We start from the raw sequence: 15,419 nt of genomic DNA on the forward strand, positions 1-15,419 counted from the left end.
GGTGTTTTATAATATGATTGTGTTTTTATGGTAGGTTAGGTTCTTTACGTTAATTTAGAGATTTCAGGTTGAGGAAATGTTGATTGGATTATGGTTGTGTCAGTAAAAATATAGGATTGTGTTAAGTGGTGGGATGCATGTCTGAGGAAGTTCTATTTATGAACGAAAATGTGGTGTTACAGTTTAGCGTTCATGTTTCAATGCATTTTGTCTTTATTGCTGAATAAAACTACGAGTTATCCCCTTGGTACTGGTCTGCTTTTTTGTACCTCCTCAGTGCTGCTTTGGGACATATACCTTATAGTCTGGGCAAAAGGGGGCATAAGCTAGTAAACCTGTGCCAGCTTTTCCCAGATGTGTATGTGTGCAAATCAAATCTCAGAGACTGTGTGTGTCAGCATCACCTGATATGAGATCTGTAAATGGGCCCTCGATAAATCTGAGCATGAAAAGGATGTGAAAATTGGGACTATTGTATGGATAAGGTCTACTGAACAACTCTGATGTGGTGTATTACTAGGGGAACTAATGTAATCATTAAAGCCATTAGCCCTAGTAGTCAAAGTACGAGTCTTGTGAGAAGTAAAAGATATTGGAGAACCTGAGTAGCTACCTGATGCACAGACGAGATCCTGAGTTGTGGGACTTTGGCTATTTGGCTGGTCATATCTAGGTGGCATCTGATAAACTATTTGTTGAGTAAGAGTCAACATACTCTTTGGTTGGTTGACTGTTATCCCCAGTTCCTGAACTAGTTGGCACAAGAAGTCCCTTTTATGAACCAGTAGATTCCTGGTTGGGGTGGTGAGGAGACAATCATCTAAATATGGGAACACTCGGAACCCTAGCAGCCTGAGATGGGCTGTTGCCATTGACGTTCATTTGGTAAACACTTGAGAGGCTGTGGTGAGACCAAAGGCCAGTGCTCTGAACTGAAAGGAATGGGCTCCTGGCTTGAAACAAATAAATCTCCTGGAATTTATCACTATCTTGACATGGTAGCAGGCATCCTGGAAATGTATAGAGCATGTGCCTTAGTCCTTTTTCAGGAGAAGTGGAATGGACTGAACCATGACCATCCAGAATTTTGTCTGTTTTACAAACTGGCTGAGGTGACTTAGGTCAAAACCTGGTCTGAGGTCACCTGTCTTCCTCGGAACTAAAAAGAAGAACTTGGATAGATTTCAGATCCTAACTGATTTTGGGGGACCTGCTGGATGACTCTTTTTCTAACAGTTTTAAGACCTCTGCTACTGTAAATTCCATCTAATTGGGTCACACAATGGGAATCCTTCTTTTCAGAGGAGGGGGAAAGAAAAGGAATAGCGTATCTTCTGGTGATTATCTTCAGCAACCATTTATCTACTGAGTTGGCCTGCCAGGCTTGAGGGTGCAGGGATAAGCACCCCTCTCCCAACTACCTCCAGAGTTTGGCCATTGGGGAATCCTTCAGGAGCACCAGTAGGATTTATCAGTCAAAGGACTATGAAACCCCTTTTCTGTTGTCCACTTCTGCCTCCAGGGTGACGCATTAAAACTGGCCTCCTGCACTGTGCCTCAGGACAGTCTGTTCAGAGGAGCACCTTTGCTAAACCCTTGAAATTTTCAGAACCACATCAACCTTTCCACCTCTCTGGTTCCTGGAAAAGGTCCTTTGGGGGGGGTGGATTCGAGTGGCAGACAGGGTCTTACCATTTTATTTGCTCCTGGTAAGGGTCTCCTTAACCTTTGGTCCAATGAGTGCCAAACCATGAAAGGAGGCTTGAAATAAGGACATCTTGAAGCAACACAACTGTATCCAGGCATGCTGACAGATGGCTATGCCAGTCAATGCTGCTCTAGCCATATCAGCTTCATTACAAAGCAGATGCATAGATATGCTGGACATCAATTATAAGGCAGACAACTAGGACTCCACTGTTTTCTGGAGGTCCGTTGGTAGGTTACCCATGAGGAACTTTGTGAGTTGCTTGGTCAAGTCCCTCTGGAAACGAGTCTTGTGGGCAAGGTAATTCAGCACTCTAAGTGCAAAGGTTGCTAAACATGTGTCCATTTCCCCGAACCTGTCCAACACCCTAGACTCCCTGTTAAGAGGATGGACAGATGTACTCTCCTCAGAGCTCCTTCTTCATAGCTGCTGCTGCCACAATCATGGCATCTACCTGGGGACCACTGCCCCAGTGTTCCCTGTCCTTTGGTATTACCAATATTACCAATATTTTGTTTAGTTTCTTTGGGACTGAGACTGGCTCTACCACATCCAGATCCTTCCAAACCAACTGTGCTATAGGGTCAATAAGTGCATCAGCGGGCAGTACTATCCAGAACGTAGAACAGCCAGTTCCAATAGCCTCGAGAATCGCAGACTCCTCAGGGGAGGGTGTTCTGGTTGACCAATCCCCTTGTTGTTTCATCAATTCTAAAATGTTGCCAAATGTGAAGTCTTCCAGAGGGGACCACGGGGATCCTCTGCAGTTGTCCAAGTATGTATACTCGGTGGACTGACTACAGCAGAAGAAATTCAAATATCTCCTCTTACATGTTTGTTTCCTAGGAACCTTTCTTGAAAGAACTTCTGAAGATGAGTTAGAATTAGACTGGGAGCTTGCATAACTGGCAGCCCTGAGGCTGAATGAAACCAAATGTCCATATAAACCTAGATATGTGGAGTTAAGAGGCAGTGTCCAGAAGGAGGTGGGGATAAACCTTAGTCTGTGGAAAACGCCCCTTCTCTTGGCCTGGCAAGAAACTTTCAAATGCCTTGAAAATCAAGGCAGCAATCAAAGCCAAAAAGAGACAACCTTCCAATCCAAACAGGATGTCAGAAGAGCCTCCTCTACACCAGCTGCAAAGCCAAAAATGGAGCCAAATTACCAAGTACAGCTACTCCAACTGAAAGAGACACAACCAAAAATACTGGAGTCAACTCAATTCCAACCTAGTCCAGGCATCGAGGCTTTGGCCCAGAGACTCATCCTAACCCAACAGCATCGAAGTTAAGACAGTAAAGGACACTGTTGGAGTTTGTTGACAAGGCTGTCAGTTCCAATGTGGGTGCTCCAGGTAGGCTTGGATCTGTGGGTCTTGGATCAGACTGTCCGACTGGAAAAGGAGATACAAACGGGTGGGTAGCTGGACCTGTAACCAGTGCTTCCAGACAGGATGACACTGGAAAAATAAGAAGTTATGTACTCGCCATAATGTCCCATCTGAGTAAGAATCTTCATTTGTCTGCAACCTTTGGGTATCTGATCCGATTTCGGATCCAAGCCGGCAACTTGTTTCACAGCTGTCAGATCCGAGCTCCTAGCTCCTCCCCTTACCCATAATCCCCTGCCAACTATGACTGACCTCAGATCAAGTTTGCCCTCATACAAGCAGCTAAAAATAAAAAGGTTAAATACGTCCCGTAGGGGACTAGAAGGAGGAAATCCAGGAACTAAAACTTCTGAAGGTCAGGGGGAAGGAGGGGGGGATGGCTGCAGACAAATGAAGATTCCTATTCAGATGGAACGTTATGGTGAGTACATAACTTCTTAATCTGAAGTAGGTACTTCATTTGTCAGCAACCTTTGGGACAGAGTCCCCAGCTACCTGGATCTTGGCCGGTCATCATGGAAGGATATTCCGGAGCACTGCGGAGCCAAAAGATGCTCTCCCTCTGGAGATAACGTCCAGCTTATAATGGTTGATAAAGGTATGAGATGAGGCCCAAGTGGCTGCGGAGCAAATGTCATCTAAAGACACTCTAGACCTAAAGGCAGCGGAGGTAGATATAGAGCGAGTAGAGTGTGCACGAACTCCCTGAGGTGCGGGCCTCCCAGAACTTTCATAGGCCGATAGAATACACTGTGAGATCCATCGTGATAAAGTGACCTTAGAGACAGGTTTACCTAAGTTAAATTTGGCAAAGGAGATGAACAACTGGTCGGATTGTCTGTGACCAGCAGTCCTGTGGATGTAAAAGCGCAGCTGTCTATGCACATCTAACGAATGCAGCTTGTATTCTCCTTTGTTCTGATACTTAGGAAAGAAGACTGGCAGGTTAATGGATTGATATTTGCCTCTGAAGCCACCTTGGGAAGAAACGAGGGGTTGGTCCTGAGGTACACTCTATCCTGGTGAAAAGCCAAGTACGGGGGTTTTACACAAAGGGCCTGAAGCTCAGAAACTCTTTTCGCTGAAGTAATAGCGACAAGGAACGCCATTTTCCAAGATAGGTACTTAAGATCAACCGAAGCAGCAGGTTCAAAAGGGGGAGCTGTCAATGCCTGAAGGACTAGAGATAAATCCCAAGGGGGTATAACTTCCTTGACAGGAGGTCTGAGCAGGAAGGTACCCTTTAGAAAGGTTTTACACAATTTAGCCATAATCAAGGGACCTGACTCATGTCCCACATGATAATGAGAGATAGCTGCCAGTTGAACCTTGACCGTAGAGCAGCTAGCCCCCTGATGAAACAGACCTCTAAGGAAATCCAACACAGTCGGTAACGGCGCTGTGAAGGGATCTAAGTTATGATTCTCTGCCCAGATGGAGAAACGCTTCCACTTACTGCGATAGACCTTCCTAGTGGAAGGTTTATGTGCTGCTACAAGGATGGCTTTAACTGGGGAAGAGATTCCGGGAGTCCTGATTAGGAGTGGAACTGGAACAGCCAAGCTGTCAACTTGAGGATGTCCAGATTCGGGATCGTGAGATTCAGGGGATGAGATATTAGATTCCGAAGGGGATCCAGAATCCAAGGAGGATTTACCAGGTGAGACCACAGGTAAGGGAACCACGCTTGACGAGGCCAGAATGGGGCAATGAGGATCATTCTGCTCCCCAACCGACTGGCTTTCTGTATGAGTTTCAGCATCAGAGGTAGAGGTGGGTAAATATAAAGCAGACCGGGAGGCCAAGCATGCACCACAGCGTCTCTCGGGGATTCCCCGAAGGGGGGAATTAGAGCGAAGTAACTGTTGCATTTCGTATTTGAGGGAGAAGCAAAGAGATCGCAACAGGGTTGCCCCCATTCATCAAAAATCCGCTTCGCTACCTGGGGATTGAGAGACCACTCGTAAGGGGAAAGGATGGTGCGGCTGAGCCTGTCCGCCAGAATGTTGGTCCGTCCCGGAATGTGCGTCGCAATAAGAAAGCGGTTGGTGGAGGTCGCCCATTCCCACACTCTCATGGCCTCTCGACAGAGAGGATAGGACCTGGTTCCCCCCTGTTTGTTGATGTACCAGACAACTGACATGTTGTCTGTCTGGATCGCAATAGTTCCTACAGGAAGAAGTTCTGAAGTACCTGTAACGCTAATAGCACCGCCCTCATCTCCAGGACATTGATATGCAAAGAGGTTTCTGTGTCGTTCCACGTGCCTTGGACCGTCCTGCCTGAGCAATGCCCCCCCCCCATCCGAGGCAAGAGGCGTCCGTGGTCACCGTGGCGAGGGGAGGAGGCATGGAGAAGGGATGTCCCGTATGGAGGTCCGGAGATTGGAGCCACCATAAGAGAGCCCTCCTGCAAGCCCTGCTGAGGGGAATAGGATGGCTTAGGGGGTAATGTAGAAAGGACCACTGTACTTGAAGGGTCCATTGCAGGACCCTCATATTTAGATGAGCCAATGGCAAAAGAGTGATTGCCGCCGCCATGGAGCCTAGAGCCCTCAGGACCAACTCCGCCGATGGGGCTTCTAAATGGAGGATGGCCCGCACATGAAGCCTCAGGTATTGTAGTCGTTCCGCAGTCAGGAATGCTAGAAGGTTTCTTGTATCCAACTTGGCCCCTATAAACTCTATCACCCGAGTCGGAGCAAGAGAAGATTTGTCCCTGTTGATGGTGATGTCCAGCTGGGGAGCAAGCTGGAGGAAGTAGTCCATGGCTGAGCAAAGTAGATGCCTTGCTGGGGCGCTCAGGAGCCAGTCGTCCAGGTATGGAAAAACCTGCATTCCCTGGAGTCTCAGGTGGGCCGCTATCACTGCTAAAACCTTGGTAAACACCCTGGGGGCTGTGGTGAGGCCAAAGGGAAGGACCCTGAATTGGTAGTGAATGGCTCCCAGCCGGAAGCGGAGGAACCTCCTGGATCGTCTGTCCATCAGAATGTGGTAGTACGCATCCTTGAGGTCTATTGAGCACATCCAGTTGTTCTCCCGCAATAGGGGGAGGATGGATTGAAGAATGACCATCCGGAATTTTTGTTTGGTTACTGACAGGTTCAAAAGGGAGAGGTCGAGAATTGGCCTTAAGTCCCCCATCTTTTCTGGCACCAGAAAGAACCTGGAGTAAAAACCTAATCCGTGCTGGTCTGGGGGGATGGGTTGGATGGCTCTTTTTTCTAGGAGCTGCTGAATTTCTGCAGCTGCTACCTCCTTCTGATCGGGTGGTACATTGGGGAGGTTTCTGAGTTTGGGGACATGATACAGGGGAATTTGGTAACCTCTGGATATGATACGAAGCACCCAGCGATCTGATGTGATGGACTGCCAAGCTGCCAGGTGCCTCGAGAAACGCCCCCTGACTGCCTCCAGAGTGGAGCAGTCGGGCAACCCCTCAGGGTTGCTGCGTGGGCCGATCAGAGAAGATTTCTCTGGACTCAAAATTCTTCGAGCCCCCTCTGCCTCTAGGGCGGCGTCCTCCCTGTCCTCCTCTGCCACGGAAGGACTGGTTGTCCGGAGCAGGCTGGGAATGTTGCGATTTCCAGAACCACATCTTCTTCTGTCCCTTTTGGTTCTTGGACAACGACCTCTGGGGAGCAGAGAAGCGGACTCCGACAGCAGACAACGTCTTCCCGTCCTTTTCGCTCTGGACTAAAGTCTCGCAAACTGTCTTGCCAAATAAGGCAGAACCATCGAAAGGGGCATTCGCAAATGACACCTTGAAGGGTTCCGCGAAGTCACAATGTCAGAGCCAGGCCTGGCGTCTCATGACTAGGCCTGCTCCGCTGGCTCTAGTGGCTCCCTCTGTGGCATGGGACAAAAGCCGCATAGAGGTATTCAATATAGATCTTAGAGTGGCCAAACGAGTGGAGTACAAATGTTTGTCCTCCGCCAACATGGACTCCAAGGGGGAAGCAGCGTACTCTTTGATAAGGTCTCGCTGCATCCTAATAATGTGTGCCATGTAGTTCAAGGACCTTACTGAGAAGGTCGCTGAACTAAAGACCCGCTTCCCTAGGCAATCCATCGAGTGGGACTCTTTGCTCGGTGGATGGACCGAGGGGCTCTCCTGAGCTAATTCCCTCTTAGTGGCTGCCGCCACCAACATGGCATCTACGGGGGGACCCTTGCTCCAGTGGGACCTCTCTGAAGGGGGGCTCAGAATCCTATCGGGGCGTTTGGGAACTGGCTCCACAGTGTCTGGCTCCTTCCACGCCCTGGTAGTAATAAGGTCCACCAGGGGGTTGGGTGGAGGGGACACCCAAGAGGTAGATGGGCCTGCTTCGAATGCCTCCAGGAACACGGACTTGTCAGAGGAGCCTTGGGGGCAGACCATCCCCCCCTGATCCTGAGCATTTCCATGATGTCTTCGAAGGAGACATCCTCGGGGGGGGTGACCTTGGGGAGCCTTCCCCTTCATCCAAGTCCGTGTCTTCTGTTAAAGACTCAGGGGAGTCCACGTGCCTCCTCTTACACTTCCGCTTATGAGGAACATCCTCGGGGAGGGCTGTCCGAGGAAGTCTCACCAGCAACATCTTGTTCCAAAGGAACGACCTGAGACATCGAAGCAGGCTGTCCCTGTGGCCGGGCGATGGAAGCCAGACCCAGCTGAGAGGGAGTGCAGGATGGAGCCGAGGCAAGGGCCGGGGTTCCGGATGCACTCAACAGAGCCCTCTCCACCACATCGAAGGCCGAGGGAGAGTCGCTCTCTCTCGGATCCGAGAGCCGACTCCCACTCGGATCCGATGGGGGGATCGGAACCAGAGCCGAGACCATCGGATTCGAAGGACCCGTGTGCTCCGACCTGGATGGAGCCGAAGGCACACTGAATCCCTCGGATCCGAAGTTCAGCCCACGGCTCAGAGAGCTCGGATCCAACAAGGACGGACCCGACAAACTCGAGGGAAAGGTCGGAGCCGAAGAACCAAGCACTGTCGGTGCCGACCCACCCCCGGCTCCAACGCTGCCCAGCTCCGGGCGCTCCGAACCCAGGAAGCGGGTTGGAGAAGGAGCTATCGGGGCAAAAAAAGGCATTGAGCTCCCCCTTGATGGGGGAGGGAGGTAGGAGCACTCCCATCTGCAGCTGGGCCTGGATGAACCTTCACATCATCCGGTCCAAGTCTGCATCTGACAGGCTATAAGTGGATCTCGACGAGGCCACTGAGGCGGGCCTGGAGTGCCGCCTCGATGACCTCGACGGAGATCGGGTCCCGGTGAGAAGCATGGGGACCAGTGCCGAGGAGGAGGAGACTTGGAAGCCATGGAGGGAGAAGCCCGCTTAGTCGGGGGGGGCCGAAGTGGAGGCCTCGGCCCGCCGCTTGTGGTGCTTCTCCCTCTTTTTCTCCCTCCTGGCCTCCCTCTCCTCCAGCGCCGTAGCGGGAGTTTGAGTCCCGGCCGGGAGGAGAGAGGCAGGAGTGGTCGCCACCAAGGACTGGGGTGAGGCCATGGGAGCACCAGAGGCCGAAGCCGAATCCGGGGGCAAAAGTCCCGCCAGGATCAGCTTCGACCTCCGCTCTTTCAATGCCCTGGGGTTGAACCCTGCGCAGATAGCACACCCGGAGGACAGGTGTTCAACCCCAAGGCACCGAACACACTGAGTGTGGCCATCCGCCGGTGAAAGCTTATGGCCACACTCGGTGCATTTAGAGAAGATCCGTTTTGGGGCCTCTGACATTGTACTACGAAAAAAAAAAAGCAAACTCACTCACACAAGGCCCCAAACACACACCGACCCACACAAACACTACGCACCAGCGAGGGGAGGGGAGGAATTTACACTAACAAAAATACAAGTTTCTAAGGCTAAAATAAAGGGAACCTAACGCACTCAACCTTTTACTAAAAATTTTACAACAACAATTACAGTAAAGTTGAAAAACTTATCTGTGATACTAGGAGCTCTGAATCTAGCTGCTTTCACTAAGCGCGGCAAACTAGATCAGGGTTGGCAGGGGATTATGGGTAAGGGGAGGAGCTAGGAGCTTGGATCTGATAGCTGTGAAACAAGTTGCCGGCTCGGATCCGAGATCGGATCCGATACCCAAAGGCTGCTGACAAATGAAGTGCCTACTTCAGATCTCCTAGTTGCATCTGCATCCAGAAAAATCTCCTCACCAATCTGTCAATATCTGCCTCAGTAAGGCTCCATGATGAATGAAAGGGCTTCAATGATGGCACCACTGAAAGTGGTCTTGAAGAGTGCTTCTCCTGAAGAAATGGTGAATGGAAGTGAAGACTTATCGGTTCCTGAGGAAAAACGAAGAGGAGAAGTAGGTGAATGGATCCAAGAAAGGGGAGGATCCATTTGTTTCAACACTTTCTGTGCTGAACCCACAAGTTCTGATGGATCCAGAGACCATTTTCTGTTTTATATGACCTTTTGTCAGAATCGTTATCTTCCTTCTTTTCCTTGGCCTTCTCTTTCTTTTTCTCCTTTGGTCTAGATTTTTTTCCATTCTTTTGGCTGAGGAAGCAGTAGGAGTAGGCCTAGAAGTAGAAGGAGGAAATGAAGACGGAAGTGGCTTCCAGTTTGGTAGGAATTGGATCTTTCAAGTCTAGCTTATTCGTCTCCTCCTGTAAGGCACTAGTACCGAATGAGGAACGAGCCTTGCATTGAACATTCAAATGTACTGCTCCCAAAAGCAGGACACACAGGCAAAATGTAGATTCTGTAATGGAATCTTGTGGCCACAGGCCATACACTATTTAAATCCTGGAACCTGTCAGGTATGAATCCAAAACAAGGAGACCTAATGCAAAGATCCATGAGTGCACTATAGTTAAATCCACGCTTCAATGATCCTAAGAAAACAATTAAGTCTACATCAGACTTTACAAAAATAATAGCAGTAAATAGTAACTAGAAGAGATATAAAGCTAGCTAAGTTTGAAAATTAAGATTTAATTTTTTTGTAGTGGACAGAGATGAAAATAGCAAGAAAGGAAAATAAAATAGAGAAAATTGTCAAGAAAGGTACTAACAACTAACCACAAAAAATAACTTGATTTCTTCTATCAGAGCCTTCGAATAATTGCCCTTCTAGATCAGGTAGCAAACGAGATATGAAGTAATTTAGGGGACAGAAGGAATTATGGGTAGGGGAGGAGTCAGAGCCCTGGATCCACAGCTTCTAAAAAGTGCCAAGGTTGGACCCAATCAGACAAATAAAAACAACATCAGATTCACCCTTAAAAAAAACTTACAAGCTCTTTTGAAAAGCCAGAGAAATGTGACTGAATCCTTGATGAAATAGCAATGAGATGAACTTTTACTGTCAAAAACTGCAACCTTTGTCAAAAACCTCAGCAAGGAAATTAAGAACTTCAGGGACTGGAGCTGTTAAGGATCCTAGTCCTTGTTGTACAGCCTCCAGGAGAACATGTGTCATTTGTCTTTGTACTGTTTTCTGGTAAACAGCTTCTATGCTGCTGTTAGAAGCTGGACCACATGTTTTGGGTATGCTGGGTCCCCAGCCATTACTGGAATAGGAGAAACCATGGGATTAGTTTGTGTACCTGAATGCCTGAGTGAAGCTAGCCAAACGGATAGGACAGGATTCCAAAGTAAAGAGCCAGAAGAAGGGGGTCTCCTTATAAGATTAGGTCACAGAAAAGGGAACCAAACCTATTGGGGCTGCAGCGGGGTTATGACAATGGCTTTGTTTTTCTGGATGAACTGCATCATTAGGCTTACAAGGAAAAATGCATACAGGAGACCTAGGGGCCACTGGTGGATGACAGCATCTCTAGTCATTTATTCCTGATGAGGAATTATGGAAAAGAATTGGCTGAATTTGGTGTTGGAAAGGAATATGAAGAGATCGTGACAAGGCTTCCTTCAGAAGCAGAACTGTATCCTCACTTTAGACATGCTTAGGAACCACCCATGAGGCATCAGAAGCTATATGCTCAGCCTTTCAACTAGACAGTTGGCTTGTCCCAAGATGTATGCAGAAAATACTGCAAAATGACAGCACACTCCTATACCCTCGCTGCTTTCTGACAGAGAGGGTGGGATCTGTTTGCTGTTTGCTGATGCACCACTTCGCAGCCATGTTGTCTGCATGCATGGTAACTGTACTTTCAGAATAGGAGCTCTGAAAAGCCTGCTATGCTAAGAGGACTGCCTTCATCTCCAAGATATTTATGTGCAAACTGATGTCTTGCTATATGTACATCGTTTGGAGTGTTTGTCGCACACAATGCACCTCCTCAACCCAAAGACAGATACATCCACAGTGATAAAGACTGTTGGGAGTGGAGGACGAAAAGAGCATCCTGAGGTCAGTTTCAGACGATGGACCTACTGTTGCAAAGACTGCTGCAAGCTTTTGAAATTCTTATCAGTTAACTCATGGAGTCATATAATTATGACTAATGCACCTCTCAAAAGGTATCTAACAAAGTGTAACTCACACAGAGTTGTTGTCATTAGGTCTACAGCTTGTAAAACAAGTGCTGCTGACACTGTCTGTTTTCATGCTAAAAAATTTGACTGCAGCTTAGGTAAATAGGGATTCTATCTGGCAGGAAGCTGGTGAACTTCAATCTTGAGTCCAGGTGGCAACTGATAAATGAAGAGTATGTGACAGCTCCAGCTGTGAATTTGTAGTGTTCCCTGTGATACCCAATGACAGGTAAAACTTGAGTAAGTAGTTCTTTCATCTTCAGAGAGATTTCCCTGAAATGGCAGCTATGAGGCAGTTGTCCAGGGAAGGAAGAACCCACCAGTCCTGGATGAGCTGCCACCAATACCACGGATTTGCTGAACAACCTGGGAGCTGTAGTAAGACCAAAGGACATGGCTCAGAACTGGTAAGGACGGTTACTCAACCAAAAGCAAAGAAATCACCTGGACACCTTTACTATCCTTAAATGTAGAAAGGAGTCTTGGAGGTCCAAAGAGCACATCCAGTCTCCCTCCTGTAATTTTTCCTTTTGCCTTTCCCCCCTCTGTTCAACAAACTATATGCTGAAAAATTCTACACTCTGCAAACTTCCAACTACTCCAAGTGCAAAGGCCTCATTATACTCTTGCTAGCTCAGAAAGATCATTTCCAAAATTGCCTCAGTTAGCTGGAACGCTATGCCTCACAATATAAAAGAAACAGACAATCAAACAATTCAGAAAGTCTCTTTACACCCATCAAGTTGAGGTAATACAAATGCTGCTTCAGAGACGAAGGTTGACTATCCTTTTTAGGAGAACTCTTTTGATGCGCCCCCACTCTTTCATTTCCTCCCAGGTGTTTCACATATAAAAGTAATAAATGAGTGGAGTACAAAATCTGGGATAGAAAGGTATGATGATGTTTCCTTTCTCTGTACATGACAATGCTGTTTACATGCTCCTTGCACTCTCTCTCGTACTTGTTATTATATTCATGTTTTGTATGCATTAATACATCTGTATACTGCACATAATGTATTACTCTGTTACTGAACTGCATAAACCATACAATACACTCAAAGTGTTTTACTCTGTTTACTGCATTGTATTTGTTGAATTCTGCATGGTCTGCTAGTTTGAAGTTTGTATTGCCTTTGTCTACTTGAATTGACTTATCTAGGCAGTCCTGTGATGGTTCCAAGTCCCAGAAATATTAAACAGAGTATAAAGGATAAGTCCAGATAAAATCACTTTAGCTAGCATTTTTAGGAGACTCTCTCTCTGACATCCTCCCTGTGGGAGGAATATGGACACCTTGTTGAAGTTTCCAGTAGTTTATTCAGTTACGTTGGTCGATGGACAAGTGTTCTTCCTTACATGCTTCTTGCACTCTCTCTCCCTCTTGTACTTTTTATTATATTCATGTTTTGTATGTATTAAAACAAGAACACCTGTCCATCTACCAGCTTAACTGAATAAACTACTGGAAACTTCAACAAGGTGTCTTTATTCCTCCCACAGGGAGGGCATCAGAGAAAAAGTCTCCTAATTTGCTAGCTAAAGTGATTACATCTGGACTTATCCTTTATACTCTGTTTCATGTTGGTTCTGTCACCCTCTAGGTCACAGATAGGATACCAGACTTTACTACAGCCCTCTGGATTACCTCAGTTGGAGACATATTGGTAGAATTAGTGCAGGCTATGTACAAGGACCCAATGAAACAAGTATGAACAGTACTTAGCCTCACAGAGGGGTTCCTAGTGGAAGTGGATGTACATCAGGGTTCAGCTCTGAGCCCACTAATGTTCATGCTGCTGATGGACTACATTAGCAAACAGGTTGGAGAGAACAGATCAACAAAGTTGCTGTATGCAGATGATATGGCATTGCAGGTAGACTGTGAACAAGAACTTCAGCAAAGCATAGAAGAATAGACTGCAAAACGGAAGGCACAGAGGATGAAATGGAGTACAGATAAGACAGCTGTAATGGCAACAAATGGGGGGAATTAGAAGCTCAGAATTGAAATAGAAGGGAAAACAGTGGAACAGGTTAACAGCTTCAAGTATTTGGGAGGGGTAGTTGAGGTTAAATCTAGAAACAGAGGGGCTGTAGCCAAATGACACAGTGTGTCAGGGAAGTGAATGACAGACGAATTTGAATGAAATTCAAAAGTAAGCTGCACAAAATAGCAGTGTGACCAGCATTACTGCATGGCACAGAAACATGGGAAGTTAAGGAAGCTAAAGGTGATGGAGATGAAGTGCTACAGAGAGGTGGTAGGATGCACACTGTGGGACAGAAAAAGAAATGAGGACATCAGAGCAGAAGCCCAAGTAGCTCAGACTGCAGAGAAGGTCAAGAAGAAAGTACAGTTGTGTACACTTACCATAAATGTAGATGTTAGAGTGTATTAACTGTTGCAGTCATTACATTTGGGTAATCTACTGGCAGGTTTCCCTCAGTCGGCCTGAATTCCAAAGTCTTGGGTCCTGCGTCGGTTGCTGTCTCATCTTTCATGACGTCAGGTCGTCAGGGGTATAAAACAGGCAGCCAACACCATTTTCTTTAGTTTTTCTTGCCGCAGATATCAGGTGCCAAGTTATATTTACATGCAACAATACAAACTTTACCTTCATCTACAAGCAAATACACCACAAAGGCTGTAAAAGATAGTGAAGGAAAGAGGAGCTCCAGAATAAGAAGGGGATGGCAGGCGGGTAACCTGGACTGCAACAGTGAATACACTCGAACATCTACATTTATGGTAAGTGTACACAACTGTACTATGTTCTTCGTGTTTCACTGTTGCAGTCATTACATTTGGGTAGAATCCCAAAGCTATGGATGGGAGGCTGGAGCTAAACTGCATTAGGGGCGGCTATAAGGCCCTGCAGAACTGCAGTGGCAAAGCCTGCCCTGGACTTAGAGTAGAGAGGCAAATGATAGTGCTTTGTAAAAGTGTGCACAGAACTCCAAGTAGCAGCCTCTAGAATGTCTTTGGTCGGTACCCCTCTGAGAAAAGCTGCTGATGTAGCTGCAGCTCTGGTGGAATGAGACCTAATGCCCTTGGGCACCGGTTTGCCATGGTGTAAGTAGCAGAAACGAATGCAGTGGCTTACCCACTTTGAAATAGTCTGCTTTGAAATAGTCTTTCCCTCTGATCCTTCAGCAAATGTCACTAGTAACTGCTCAGTTTTTCTTAGAGCTTTAGTCCTGCTCAAGTAGAATCTTAGTTGTCTGTGTACGTCCAAGGGATGCAGAATCCGCTCCCCCTTGTTCTGTGGATTTGGAAACCACCTTAGGCATAAATGAAGGATTGGTCCTGAGGGACACCCTGTCTGGGTAAAATATGATAAAAGGCTTCACAGCCATGAGGGCCTGTAGCTCTGAGACCCTTCTTGCTTAAGTTATTGCCAGGAGCAGAGCTGTTTTCCATGATAAGAACTTTAGATCTACAGTAGCAGCTGGTTCAAATGGAGGCAGGGTGAGCTTTTCCAACACATAATTGAGGTCCCATGCAGGAATTGGTGATCTTCTGGGAGGCCTTAAATTTTTGGCCCCTCCAAAATACTGCTTTAGCAAAGGATGAGAAAAGACGGGTGGCTCTGTGTTGTAATGAGCCGAGATGGCAGAGGCATGGATTTTTATTGATGAAAAAGATAGGCCTTTGTCAAGCATCTCAGTCAAGTATTGTAAAATCTGAGGAATATTTGGCTCTGCTGTGTCAGTTCCTTGTGCTTGGTTCCAAGCACAGAATCTCTTCCATTTATCAGCATAAGATTTTCTAGTACTAGGAATTCTGGCTTCCAAAATGACATCTATCACAGCTTTACTGCAAGGTGTTGTTTGAATAACTACATGATCAGCCATGCTGCCAGGTT

General features: G+C 47.1%; 1 protein-coding gene across 2 annotated transcripts in view; it reads right to left on the minus strand.

The window, feature by feature from the left end:
- KIF3A (kinesin family member 3A) overlaps positions 1-15,419 on the minus strand; it is a 1,506,491-nt gene that overhangs the window by 1,014,741 nt on the left and 476,331 nt on the right. The gene's annotated exons all lie outside the window — the stretch shown is intronic.

This window comes from Protopterus annectens, chromosome 4.part0 (genome assembly GCF_019279795.1).
Source record: "Protopterus annectens isolate FY-2018-M chromosome 4.part0, PAN1.0, whole genome shotgun sequence".
NCBI classification, from domain to species: Eukaryota; Metazoa; Chordata; order Ceratodontiformes; family Protopteridae; genus Protopterus; species Protopterus annectens.